Genomic DNA, 15,669 nt, shown 5'->3' on the forward strand with positions numbered 1-15,669 from the left:
ACGCACACGCACGCACGCACACACACATATCCCTTAAAACAAACGCTTAAGGTCATTTGGGAAGTTGCATTTAGTGTGGTGAAATCCTAGACCTTCACATGTTCTCCAATCTTCTTTATCTATGTCAAGAGCTAACTACATCACAAATACCCACACGCACACAAGCTAACAATTTCGCAATATTTATTCACGTGCGCATACATGCCGTTTTGGCAAAATCCGCAATGTGTTTGTTGGCAGATGGCCAACACAATGGGAACGCCGTTGAATCATGTTTGATTGTTAGGTGAATTTGTTTGACAGAAATTGAATGTGACATAACGGAGCAGTAAAATAATATCATGGTAACAGAAACAAGGACCTGTTGGATGCAAATTCAAACTTAATTCCTGAACATTGCCGAGCTATAACGTGACTTGGACATAAGGAAGCGGTGAACACTGTTCTTTTTTTCCCCAATGTTCACTTGACTATGTCTTTCGGCTTCATCGGTGTGATGGTGCACATTTAGGCAACGCTCCGGCTTTATTTTCATTACCCCTACCCCCTTCCTTTTTATTTACCCGCCGACCTTACTCTCCTCTAAGACTTTGGTTTGCCACTGCCTCCTCACATCCATGCTCCTTAATTTTGCAGTCTGGAGTTTTCTTTGATTGTATTTCTAATAATTGAACCCTGTAGGGCAACAAACAGAAATGGATCAGCTTACTAAACTGACAAACCAGATGGTTTGATTAAAAAAGGTCTCACACAATCTGCACAAATCAAATCGAAACTGTTTGGAAAATGTCACTTGAGAGAACTATGGAAAAAATGCCTTGAGATCAGTTGGTAAACATTCATAATCTGCTGTAAACTTCTGTAGTGAAAACAGACTTTTCACCTTTTGGTCTCAATGGAAATATAAATACTGTAATTATATGATTGGCAGATAGCACAGTGGCTGATGTTCTGTGATTTCAAGAGGTGGTTAAAGCTATGGTTAAGTATCAACAAAACCTGTGCCTCTCTCTAAATATCTAAAGTACCAGATGGTTGTGCACAATTGTAATGCATGTGTGCAGTATTTAGGGGTCTAAGTGTCATGTATTTTATAGTGATGCAACATGATCACAAGGCCTAATGGCATGTCAATGTGCACAGTATATACATTCAACATGGGACTTTGTACAATATGCTTAATTACAGTATCTTGCTACCTTCACTACTCTGTTTTGAAAAAACGTTTTTGGGACTCAGATGACTATTACCTATTGTCTCGTCTGCTGTATTTTGTGGTCTCTTCGGTCGTTGGATGTCATTTTGACTTTGTTAGAACTGTGTGTCTCTAGCTGTTATATTGCTCTGTAAAATCAACCTGCCAAGGGATTAGTGAACTACAAGGCAAATTAATCTGGATGTTGTTGCGTTGACCAGCCCTCAAATGTTATCCAGGACTAAGGTTACCACTGTGACCTCTTTTTATGGAAGCTGCTTATAGTGCACATGGCTTTCAACACAGCCATGGGAAAGTTGTCTGTGATAAAAGCAAGGAAGATGAGTCAGATGAGTCTGATGAGTCAGAGCAGCGAGGCATAATATCTTGTTTGTACAGTGGTTTCCTTATTTGTAGAACAAGTGACATGCGGGCAAACTATTGTCACTTTCAGAGATCAGTAAATATTGTTTTCTCTTCACAAAATTATCTCCAATGCCTCTTTCTGGTTTCCTCTCTTTGGTCTTTTTTGTTTAAGACTTTTTCATCAAAGAACGGTACAGTAATAGATTGCTGTTGTGCAAAAATAATAGAATAAAGAGATCAATTATTTTACTTTTCCTAAAGACCGAAAACATATCGGGTTGACATCAAAAGATGAATGTGACACACAACATTTTAATGCTCCTCCACTAGATGGCTTAAAGTGCACGTATGTACTTTGGTTCAATAAAGTTTGGGAAACACTAAACTTAAAAGCACAAAGAAAACTTCATGAATAATAGTACAAAGGCTACACGAGAAGACGATGCAACCCATTCAACGCCATTTACACACAAATGCACGTAGAGAACTCAATGTACTGCCAAGTCTCTGACTATTTACAGTATTAGAACATAAAGCTCATATAAGCGCAACAAGCCATGACTGTTGTATGAATGGCAACAGGTGGATACAGAGAATATACTGCCTTCTAGTGAAAGCACATTTAATTGCCTGTCACTGAACATTGCTAGTGTAACACATGATTTAGTTGCCGAATTATATTTTCATTTATTTATTTTCATTTTGGGGATTGCATGTATTTTGTATTTATTGTTTTTCTAACATGCTGCAGTGTGTTGTTTTAGTATATGTATCTATTTTCATTTTGCTTGAGTGTTTGTTCCTTTTTGAGTTGCTTTGGCACGGCACATTTTCATGAGCGAAGCAGAAGAGAGAGAGAGCGTGTATTAGAGCGAGGCTGTTGAAATAAAGAAAAAGACGTCTTGAAACATTGTCCTGCCGTGTCGGTTGTTTTGGCAAGTAAGACACCAGTAGTGCACGAACTCGATTTGATCTTGTAGCCCGCCATACCACGGCCTCCGATAAGGTAGACAACTTATCAGGGTTACACTAGCATGGATAGTTGAACAAAGATACATTATTTGTAGTAAGTATATAAGCATTTTGGGACCAATTAAATGAACGTGCATTATTTTCCGTGGCACACCTAATCCATCATGCTCCATTAATCATTGAACCAGAGGATCAAAATATGACTCAACGTGCTGTACTGTAGTTAAATAAATAGCCACAAAATGGTGATAATCCTCTGTCACTTCATCACTATGAGTAAATGCGGTAAATATTGATGTCTAAGCCTTCATCAGGCATCTTACATTACAAATGAATTATAGACTGCCTTGACAAAATGACACTATGACTGTTCACTCTGTTTTTTTTTGCCCCACTGCTCCCTCTTTTTTTCTATTCACAAATCTATGCAGTTGCCTCACGTACTCTGCAAAGAGAACTCCATGTCATGGAAAGAAGACTTGTCATGACACTTCACCTACTGTTCTCAACATTCACTGCTTAGCTTCTGTAATCCTGCCGGCCATGGTCAATATAAACACACAGTGGATGAAACTGAGTTTGTGAGAAGAGGAAGTGCGATGACTATTCTTGGTGCGGGGTAATCCATTTGCAAACAGACTACGTATATGTCCATGCGGTGCTCACTCTCTCTCTCTCTCTCTTTCTCTCTCTCAGTGATTCTCTTGTCTCACTCTCTCCACACATATGCATGCTAGCAAAATCTGTAAAAAAAAAAAATTGTTAATATAACTGTACACGATAGGGCCACCCAAATGTTCAGTGTGTTCCTTTCGTTTCTGACTGGATTGTTTTGTGGTTTCACAGAACATCTCCTTTCCTCCAAGATCATATTCCTAAAATAGTGGAAAATAGAAATGCTCCGCTGCACATAAAAACACACGGGCCCACCCAAAGTCTAATGTTAGCAGATTAATAAAACATGCAAATACCCAGCAGTCCAACTGTCTCGCTTTGGCATACACAAGGCCCATTGATGTGAAGATTAGGGGGTTTCTTGAAGACAGAATGGATTTCCCGATGACCAAACACACACAAGCGCCTAACATCCTTCATTCTGGACCTCCTTGAAGATGTCTTGACCTCCTTCTGTCCAGAAGGTAGGTATGGGGGTTGCTTGTGGTGTTCAGTGCAACTCCTTGACCAGCTCAACACAACAACAAGTCAAATAGGTTGCAGATGTGGTTCCACTTGACAACCAAATTGGTTGTAAACTCCGATGTGGGGGTATGATCTGGACCTTAGGGGCTAGTTTGGATGTGCACATGTGTCTGTATAAAAAGTGTATAAGCATCTATGATGTGTGTCCATAATCCTGAATCCACTTTAAGGAATAAAGGGCCTATACAATCGATATAATCCTGATTAATCACAAGTTACAACATATGGTACACATTTACATTTATGCTCAACATTTATTCCTAACACTGAACAATCGTCTTCTTGAATTACCTGAGTCCGATAGTATATGTCATCGAGTATATGTACACGCATTTCTGAGTCGCATGCGTTTCTTTTACTGTAGAAAAAACAATTTTGCCTCAGGGGATTTTAACTGTCAGCAGTCATCTGACGCTTGGTTCACTTTTAAGATTAGCTGCGTTCACACACCACACAAATCATGCACCTTAACCTGACAGCACACAAACCTACTGTTCAAACAGGTTTTGTGCACACACAAACACGGACACACACTAGCTTTCAATAGAGGGAATGCTGTATTCGGCACAAAACAAGAATACCAATACTGTGTGCATGTGCCAAGTTGTTGGTACGCCTGGTTTCACTCAGCATATAAGGCCCATACCCCCCCTCAATGCACACACACGTACACACAAACACTGCATTAAGTATTACAGACCTGACAAATTAAATACATATATACACACTGTATCTAGATACATGCTTATATACTGTATTTCCCTTGTTCTCTTCCCTGTGAAAGGCGTCTAATGACACCTTATCTAAAAGTGTGTCTGCGTGTGTGTGTGTGTGTGTGTGTGTGTATGCGTACGTGTCGGTATGGAGAGAAAAGCCATGGTGACATTAAACACGGTTGATGGGGAGAGGGCAGAATAAACAAAGTCCTGAGTAGAAAGGCTGCCCTTCAAACACTTCATTCAGAGAGCATAGTACCAGGATCAACAGTGGTTATCAGAGTCCTGAGGCTACACAGACAAAGACAAGAGGGCTGGAGAGATACGGGGGAAAAGGGATTTAAGGAAGGGCTATTTGAATATGTACGGAGGAATAAGGCATGGTTTGCAGAGGGAGAGAAAATGTTGTTTTTTAAGGCCATGACTGCACTTGCTGGCAGTCAGACTTTGACCATCACATGGAGACATTTTCAGGATGATACACTTGGTCTTAACCATTCTGTGTTTGGAGCCACTAATGTGATAATTACGCCAAATCAAAGTACATACGAGTCGATTAATATAGCTTGGTCCGAAAATGACAAATCACACTCAATCCATATCGTACACTAATCTATGAGTTGCATTAAACATGATTGATTGGTCATGCGTGGAGACTGAGGCACAAAGTGACTGTAATAGAAAAGTGACTGTTGTGTTAGCATCTCAGGCACCACATTCAAGTTGTACCAAAGTGAACCCAATACTCCGAAATAAACATATCAACAATAGAAGCAACAGCTACAATAGTTTTACCGCACTATGATATATCGTTATATCGCCCAACTGGAAGTATTCACCACCTTTGATGAAATTAAAGCTTTAGAATTGTTGTATGTAGTAGAAGTATCATCTTTTTGTGTGAAATATTTCAAACTTTAGAGTGTTTCTGCTTTGAGGGCTTGTTGGAAAAATTCAGACGCAAAATACAATTCATGTTTGTGATGTCATCACTCTGATGACGCAAGAGCAATCGGTCAACTCTTTCTGTATGGCTTGATTGGTCCAGGGTGTAGTTTTTTTGCCTTTCATCTGAAGTCAGCTGGGATAGGCTCCAGCTCACCCCACCTCGAGCAGATAAGCCGTAGGGTATGAATGGATGATTAATAAAGCTATATTGTGGATGACAGTTTAACCCTGTAACGTACTCCATTTCTATTTTCATTATTTCTTCTGGCAAAATCGATTCCTAAATTGAATACATGAGAAGTCAGTATTTTGGAAGAATAGACCTTAAAGGTTCAAGTGTAGCTTGAGATTTTACAACAGCATTTGAGTAGCCTCTACTTGCAGTTATTATTTGAATTATGAAGTGTCATGATCTGTTTTATCTTTTCGTTATTGGTTTTCCATCGCTTCATGTTAATTAATGCATTGTGATTTACTTTTGTTTGTTAGTTTTCCTGTGTCTTCCTGGTGTACGAATGAGGCCTTTGTCTCTACGTGTTCTCGCCAGCCCTGCTTGCCTTGCGCCACCCAATCAACACTCTTCAGCCACTCTTGTTTCATCGAGGTGTGGGGCGTTTTCCCATCACTCTGTATTGAGTTGCTTGTTTTGCATTCACTTTTGCAAACTTTATTATTATAGTTTTTGGATCCAGTCACCTTGCAGCTTTTTTTTTTACATTATTGTTACTACTTCACCCACAACACAACAGTGAAATTGTTTCAGTACAATAGAAACATATTTGTTTCTGAGCTTTCATTGTGATATTTGATCTTGTAAGATCTCTCAAACTTTTCACTCACTGTTCCATGTGGCCCCACAGTGCACATACTGCACATACTGTCTTTACAGCAAAGCTTGCTGGTTAGATGTGGGTACGCATTCATTCAGACATATTATATGCCTGAGATAAGCTGTTTGTAGCCTACTGCGGCTTTATTGTCCGTGTTTAACTCTGCTCTTGTGTACCAATCATAGTGTCTCTCAGCAGCACAGGAAATTGCATTGGAGTTCAGAGTGTATTACAGCTAATGCAGTTCAAAGCAGGGCCCAGAGAAGAATCTGAGAAATCTGAACATATATGAGACTGGAATCCATCTCACAGCATACATCACTCCTACTCTGAGTGTTCTAATGCTACCATGCAACAAGTACACGAGTTCATAAATCACAGAATAAGTCTTTTTCCTTTTTCCCCCCCAGAAAACATTTCTCCATTTCTCGTCAAATCAAAATCACGTTGAACTGACCAGTTTCTTTGCAAAGGAGCACCAGTTGAAAGTTCTTCTGGTCATTATCCCTTCTGACACAGTTCTTTGTTTTAGTTTTATGACATACCCACACACAAAATAAACATTGCTGCAGGTTCAGCTGTTGGGAACTGGGAGCAAAATGTGCATTTTTACTAGATTGTCCATTGTAAATGTAGCCATAGTCTGTGCAGGGCTACATGATAACCACGGTGAATATGCCCTAAATACAATGGATTTAAAGTCTTAGTTCATCTTGTACCAGCATGCAGAGGTTCTTCATAACACACACAGAACAATGTGATGCCAGTTTCTACAAGGAATATTAAAAGTTGGCATGACACAAATACACATGAATTGACATGTTTGTCCTTCAGCTTGTACGAGCTCACTCGTCATGCTAGCTAAACCATCCTTTGCTCCGGGTCATGCTCGCAACTTCCCCCACCTGCCCTCTGTCATTCTCACCACTTTTTAATGCAGCCTTAGTAATCAAAGAGTACGATAATCCTGCTGACTGCAGACGCACAAACCTCCTTTGTTTCAGGTGCAGAGAAACACAGCTCAGTGCAGACTTGGAGAAAAATCTCAAGTCAGGTTTGTAAATTAAGCTTCGAAAATATTTTCCAATGTTCTGCACTGAGGCCAGTTCTCTGCACTTCAAATGAAATTCATCAGAAGGCTTACCTCCAGAGTAATCTGTGAGGGTTTGACTTGGGGTTGCACATTAATGACTTGTGCATGTGTGCGTGTGTGTCTGTGAACATGCATAGCTTATCCGCGGTTCAAATCTTGAACTAGCGACACTTTATAAAGTCAGACATGCAGGCTGTGAAAATATTTGGTACAGCTCCAGCATAAATATAGGAAATGCACTGTTAATTTATTTCAGGTTAAGTACAGCCAAGGCCATGTGCCTAATGTACTGTTTTCATCCTCCCCTGCGTGTGTGTATGTGAATGCGTGTGCACGCGTTTATGCGGGCGCGCGCGATTGTGTGTGTGCAGAATGGGCCCTTTCAAACCGCAGAATGATAACATTGTTCGTATTCATCCAATTATTTCAGTCTGGTCTGCATATGCAGACACGTTTGCATGTTCGCCTTATACTGTCATGTCTTGCAAAAGTCAAATGTCAAACTATAGGTTTATCTTTTACAGTAGTCCGACTGCAATTTTGCTCAATTTATTTGTTTAATCACAAACGCATCCGAGCTGTATTTCCATTTTGAAGTAGGGATTTTTCATCCTCCCATTCTCAGGAGCCATTGTTGCGAGGAACCTGTGCACTGGGCCTTTTTATGGTCAATCTTCAAAGTTGTAACTGAATCCCTGCCTGTTCACATTTGTAATGTTGCTTCAATTATGAGAAATGTGATCTCAAGCTCGAAAGAAATACAACCATCAACAAATATAAAGAGCCGTTAGAAAGACAGCTTGTAAGCAAGTTGTTTAATGATCCCACTCGAACAGAAATTGATTTAACGATGTCAGTATTAATTGGCGAATGAGAGGAACCGAGAACACAGCAACATTATTTTACATTCACTGGTTCACTTATCTATGAATTCGACATTGGTTAAATGGCACAAGATGATAAAGCAAAACACAATTGACTTGTTTGTCTCAACTTGTCCAGAGTTTTATCCGGTGTATACCTGGAAATTACCCCTTTTTACAGCGTAGACCGCAAGTTTGTTTGTATGGCTGCTTCCTTACCAACACAACTCACCGCACACACCCACGCGCGGACACACACAGCCAGAGTAGATATACGAGCATACAAACATGCTTGCACAGACCTGCACAGATACCCACATGCATTCTCTTAAACATGGTAGGAAGTGTATGCAGAGATACTCGATGCTGGAAGGCTTTAGTGTGTGGATGTGGGGGACTTGTGATTCAGAAAGCCAGTGTGTGTATTTTTAGGGTCCTGTCTGTATTGTTGTCCAGTCTACCAAAGCTTTGGGAAGTCTGATGACGAATCACAAGGTCTTACGACATGTTTCCTGTTAATGCTGCTCCATACAATAACTACCCGACTGAGACATTGTGTGTGTACTCACAGTAGAAGTTTGTGCATCTTGGCCTGGAAGTTCTTGCCTCCCTGCCTGGTTTTGTGTGACTGCATGTCTGCCTTCCAGTTATTTGTTGACTTAGGTTGAAGTTCAGAGCTTTGTTCCATGAATGCTAATTGGTAGACAAACTATTTTTCTATGATACTGGATAATGGTAGGTTGTACTTGCAGTTTCGTTAGCGATGGAACCTGGCTTGCATAAGGTAAGATAATAAACAGACTTTTATCAAGCCACAGATCATCAGAAACTGTTATCGCCTCTGCAGGGTTATTTTGAGGTTGTGCTTGCTTCCAACTCTAGACAACAAAGAAACGCGAACACAAAGTAATGCTAGAAGCAAAACAAGAATTTAATTGCCAGAAGCTAAGCCTTTTAATGAGGAGGGTGTCACATGTGTAGGATACAGTGCTACAAATGGAAGCAGTATTTATTTTTTACCCTTACAAAGAGGACTAGGGCAAAAGTGTGCACCCATTTGGTTTTCATAGATGGAAAACTAATCCAGAACATTCAGACTATGCAGGGTGGAGTAAAAAATATATACTTTATATCTCGCAATATCTCCAAGATCACCACCCAAAATTTTACACCAAATGCTAAGTATGTCACTGTTTTAGGATTGTTAGGACATTTTGTGGGATCTTAGCATACATGATAGAACCCCATGGAAATATGTTTTGGTTGCTGCTGCTAACTGCACCAAGCTGTGTGCGTCTGCCAATATATCAACATTTGGTGTAGTCCACCCATTTGAACAGCTCGACCACGCAATGTGGCAGACTTGTACATGAATATAGAGCCCTCAGTCTCTTCAGCATCTGGGTCTTCTCCGGAGTCTCCTTCCGGTGAGACCTGTCCAGAACACCTCACCAAAGAAGCGTCCAGGGAGCATTCGAACCAGTTGGTTCACCTGGCCTCTCTCAATGTGGGGCAGCAGTGGCTCTACCGAGATACCGAGATACTTCAACTCCTCCACTTGGAGCAACATCTCATCCCTGACCCGGAAAAGGCCCTCAACCCTTATTCTGGCAGAGGACTGAGGTCTGAGACCTCCTCCCAACCGTTTCACACTCATTTGCGAACCACTCCAGTGTTAGGTGAAGATTACAAAAATCAGAAACACATTACCAAGGTCAAGAAACTGAACTCAGAGATCTAATACAAAAACCTTGAGGATCTGAATGACGTATACCCAAACATTCTTTTCCATCTGTGCTCCCTTCATTTCTATCACTAATATTAGCTCTTTATATGCTTGACTCCATCCTGTGATTACATAAAACAAGGACATCTTTCAAGGGACCCATCAACAGTCCATCTGGAAGAATTTTAGTCACTCCCAATTTCCAGCAGTCGAACAAAATGTAAAAGCTAAGCATACGCCATAGGAATGGAAAAGCAGATTAAAAACATATTCGCAACAAAACTTGCAGAAAGCAATGCAATGTTGTTTTGTGGATATTTGAATTTGCTGAGGTACTTAGCGTTTAATGGACGATCCCATTTTGCTTTGGATACTTTTTAAATCTGTCTCACAATCAATCATCAATCTTAATATACACGGTGGTTTGACTGTCTAACTCTCTAAAAGACTGAGTTGCATTTATGAGTCACTCCTCTCTACTCTGTGAGGCTCAGTAAAAAAGGTCTGTTAATCTGAGTGACAAATTTCTCTCTCGCCGATGCACTCTAGACCTGTGAGAGGATTGTGTCAGAGGTACAGATGTTTCACCTAGTTCAAGTGTGTTGTCATGAGAAGCACTCAGTCCAAGCCAAACAGCCGGGCAGGTTTTGATTTCAGACCTGCTCCAGCCTTTAATGGCTAAGTCAACATGAAGTCAACAGCCGAGTATTACAGCTGCTGAACGTTTGGGCTGCAGAAAGGTGGCCCTTTTATACACTGAACCTCCTGTGTGTGCTGAAGGATGTGGCGATGGAATTTAAAACACAGTGATAAAGCATTGTTTGGCTTTGAGCAATCTTGGACATTTTGCTTTGCAAAAATCAAAGGTACAATATCCCTTGGCACATCCTAGTGTTCAAGTGATTACTAGGGAGATTCTGCAGTTTCCATTGTAAGGGTTTCTCGCTCGGGAAAGAAGAAGTTTTATATTTATATGATTTTATGGGGTTTGGTACACCTCTGCTGAACTCAAGTTTCAACTTGAAGCGCCAATACGCAACCTTTTTGCCTTGCAGCGCAAAGCATATTGCTCGCTCTCTTCTCTGTCAGTCGGCCAAGTTCCCAACCGTGCATCTGACAGTCATTTTGCTGATTTGTCTACCTGTGAAATGTCACCTGAGGCTTGAGGCTGACAGATCTGAGCTAGAAGAGGCAAAGCACACATCGTACCAGTTAAAACTTTGCAAACACCCTCTAATTCAGTATTTTTTCCATTATTTCAAAAATGTCATGATAAATTCCTAAGGCATTGACATTCTGAAGAAAGATTGATGAAATTATTTGATCCAAACATGGACAATGAAGCCAAAGTGTTCCTCTATTCCACATTATTGCCTAACACTGGACAATGTTTGGATGACCTGGAAAAATTGGACCCAACGACTTACACCTACTTCTACTGTCTAATGCCACGTCACAGCCTGCGACCCAACATTGTGTTTACATCCAAACGTTGTCCATGTTTAGACCCCAAAAATAATTTTTAACAACATAATTCTGTGGTGGAGAAGAAATAAAGACTGTTTATACCTACACAAAGGCTGAACCTTCCGAGTACCCAGATAAGCTTGTTGCATTTCACAGATTTTTCCTTTTCCTTTCCTGTCTTTACTCTTTTTCTATCAGATGGATTATGAGCTGTTGCCGGCTGGCAATGTCGGCTGCTGTATCCACACTGTAAAGAAAATAGATGTGACATTGCCCAGAAAGATGTTGCTCTTTTCAAGATGCAACTTAAATTCCTGAATTGGGAAAAAACACTTTTTGAGGTCAGATAAGCATGTTAGGGGTGTCAGTTTACACGTCATTATCGGCGTCAACCCAACCCCCTTTTGATACCGTCAATTTTTTTGATTGTGTGATTAAGGTTTCCATAGCAACCAGCGGCTGCATAGATATACATGTATGTATATATATATATATATATATATATATATATATATATATATATATATACATATATATATATATATATATATATATATATATATATATATATATATATATATATATAGTTGTGTGAGTCTTAAACTGGTACAGGTCCTATTTGTGTTCCTACTGCAAACAGATAATGGCCAGGTCAACCATCATTTGCTCTGAGTCATTTGATTTGCTCTAAATGTGTACTTACTGCATTCACCAAAAGCCCAATTGAGATTGGGCCACTCTTCACACATTTTAACAACAGTGCAACTACGTTTTTTGCACTGTTTCTAACAGAAGCATGGAACAAGCCAAGAACTTTGCTTGCCTGCTTTTTCTTCTTTCACAGAAACGTCCCCCGTTTAAGAGGTGGTTATTAACAATATATAGTTCACTGATTCCAATACTTCAACTGACAGTGTCAAAATACACTGGGTCAGAATATGATGCGTTCATTCAACTCATTGTCCAACATGAAAAGAGACCATTTTTTCCCTCTGCAAATCACCTCACTATCGCGATTATTAGCTCACCCAATCCAATCTGTCTTCCATCCAATCACAGCTGACTTATTATTTTCTTAATTGCCTGTGGCTGTGACTCACTCGATAATACTTGTGGATTCACATTGAGCTCATATTCTGTTTATAGCCCTCTGCTGTAAGGCAAATATTCCTATGTCATCAAAGCTTTTCCACACACCCTCCCTAATAGCTTAAAGGGGCTGTTTCTGAAATGTGCCAGTCCGGGCAGCACTGAAAATGTACCATTTACAGTCATATCTGAGTGCATGCTGTTTAATAGATACTTTTTATGGTACTCCAACGCCCACATCAGGGTCTATTATTTCATGAATTCAACAAAGAGTCTTTGAGTATGACTAAGCAGTAGTAGGGGTGTAACAAAAAACAGAAAACCGTTATTTGATTTTAAAAAAACGAATCGAATCAAACGTATCAAATCGAACCAAATCGTTCCACTTTGAAATGTATCAAGATATGTATCGAGCTGTCTTTTATTGGATATATATAGGCCTCTAAATATATATACACAAAGATCCCCCGTATACTGCGGTCTCTGTTTGGGAACATTCTAGCTATCCTGTTAAAATCGCCGATGGGGAAAGGGACGTGTATAAATGCACCCTGAACTGGTCGCCAGCCAGTCGCGGGGCACACACAGACACCGTCACTAAGCGGGAACCGATCCCACGCTGCACACAACTCAGGCGTGTGTACTACTACACCATCAGCGGAGCTTCGCTTGTTATGTTTTCGGTCTCAGCGGTCTACGTCAGAGAGGCAACCGTGGTAATATTGCTCGCTTTGTCAGTTCTGTTGTCTAAAACATCGACTGATCGCCACCAAAGTGGAAATGCACATTACTACTCTTGTCCACTTCAACCTATGAAAGTACAAAAGTGTTCTGCACAATAGTTTGGATTTATTGACATAAAACGTCTCTGACATGATCTCATCATGATCACCTCCACAAAATCAAAACTACCGTGGCGATCGCTTCTCCACTTACACAGGCTGAAGCTGACAAGAGCAGGAATGCACACACGAACCCCGACTGGTTATATTTCAGACATTCAGCGACGCTAAACTCGTTTCAACTCTCAGGAGGCAGAAGGCGACTGGCAGCGGGCAAGCAATCAGGTAAGCATGGATCTTTATTCCCCCCATTCCCTCCCCGGCTAACAGTAGGATAACGGCACGGCTAATAGCAACAACTAGCTTCAGGTCGTTAAAACAAAAGGCGTTAGCAAAAGAACCTTAGCTCCTTACTGTCCACCCAGCCTGGGTCTTCATGTCGCGGGGTTGCCTCCCAAGCAGTCGCGTGCGTTGTCCGACACCACTTTAAGCCGCCAGCTTCGGCGTAAGTGAAGCGGCGTGAGAGTGAGGCAAGACCTCATCGAACAAGCATCAATGTTCAGCGAACAAAAGGTTCCAGCAAGGAGGCTGACTGCACATTGGTCGCATTGGAACGTACCGTTTCGGCTGTTACGTTCCAAATTGGACGGCATGTTGTAGGTTGAAAAACTGGGGCCATTTGTCATCCAAATAAATGTGCACATCTACTCACTCCCACTTTAGTCCCTGTAAATATCCTGACTGGTGTTTAATGCCTTACCTGTCCTAACTGTGATCAGCAAAGAGGCAGTGTTTTTTTTTTTTTTGTTTTTTCTTTTAGCAAAGAAAAAGTGTGTGCTCGTCCCAGCAGAAATCTACATAGTTCTCCTCACTTCCACATATTCTCATTCTCATATAAATCAGCCATGGAGAGGTTAATACTTTTGATATGTTGAATTGGTCATTAGTAGGGATGGGATGTCCACATAAATTTTGGAGCCAATTGATCACCGTTTTTGGACGTTATAAGCAATGAAAGTACAATGATTTCCAATGGAGGGTTTGGAATAAATTCCTCTCGTGACTCCGATCGAACAAGGATAGAACGGTAGGGGGCGCGGCCATTTTCCTCATTAACAAGAGGTGTTATTCATGGGGTCACTTATTTCCTAATTTCTCCCAAATTTATTGATAAAATAGAAAATGACAACCCTTTTTATTTTCCTGATCAAAAAAGATATCAAATGAACTTGTTAGTGAAAACATGGCCATCCCGGCCCAACCATCTCTTTAAGTTGCACATCCCTGTCCTATACTATATGTGATGACTGATGAGCAAACAGCATGTAGGGTATTCCAAGTAATACATCCACGGAGATGAGGTAGGATACTCTCTCTTCCCTCCTCAAATGAAGTAGAACAGAATGTTCTTGGCTGATGACCAAATGGGGATAGAAGCCCATATCTCTTTCCTTCCCTCACTTTCTATTTACTTCTCTCACTCCTCAAGATGAATGGTTGACGGGAGAATGTGGAACATATCCAGCAGCCAGATTCCTCAACTCTTGTCATGTCACTCACAACACTGCTTTTGTGTCAGGTTGGAAGTCTGAAAATGTAGAAATATCTGTGTTTTCCTTCTAATGTGTACATGTGAATTTTTCTGGGATCACATTCGTTTTACTGCTTGGGTGTGTTTTGCTGATGACAAGGCATACTGACACATATACCTGTTTCTGCAGACGCAGTGTATATACAGCGTGTAGTGAGCGTCTGCCAAGTCTTATATAACTCAGTCAAGCTGTTGGAGGCGACTGGGCCATGATGTTGTAGACTCTCCAACATCATGAGCACTGCTGGATGGAAACGCACACTTAACTTTCAGCTGGGAATGGACTGTTTTGGCATTATTATGTACTGTATGTGTGGTTGTGTGTGTTTGCGTGCATATGTTTGTGTTTGTGTTTATGAGAGACAGATAGACAGAAGATGGAGAGAGAGACGGAGGGAGAGAGAGATGCATGAATAATAAACTTAGTGTGAACTGTCTGAGTGTTTTGTCCTCTTTTAGTACCTAGTGTTATATTCACAAGTCCTCTAACACGAATTCACGGGGGCAGCGTGCGGTTAAGTCATGAAAGAGAGTAACTCCTCTCACCCCAAGGCTACATGATCTCACGTCCAATCTCTCTTCCTCCCTCAAACCCCCTCTCACTCACAGCCCTTTTGCAGTTTATTTGTGAAGGTCTTTCACTAATCAGCCGCATGTTTTGTCTCATGATTGGCTATAGTAATGAGGTCTTGGAGGTCAACGGTAAAGATCTCTATTCCTTTTCTATCTGTGTATTTGTGTATGTGTGTGCTCATGATCAATGCATACAGACTGATACTTGTAATTAACAATCGCACACACACTAACTGATGACTCAGTTAATGTTGTCAG

The sequence above is a fragment of the Filicampus tigris genome, chromosome 11, assembly GCF_054856515.1.
Source record: "Filicampus tigris isolate MCC_2025a chromosome 11, RoL_Ftig_1.0, whole genome shotgun sequence".
Taxonomy (NCBI): Eukaryota; Metazoa; Chordata; class Actinopteri; order Syngnathiformes; family Syngnathidae; genus Filicampus; species Filicampus tigris.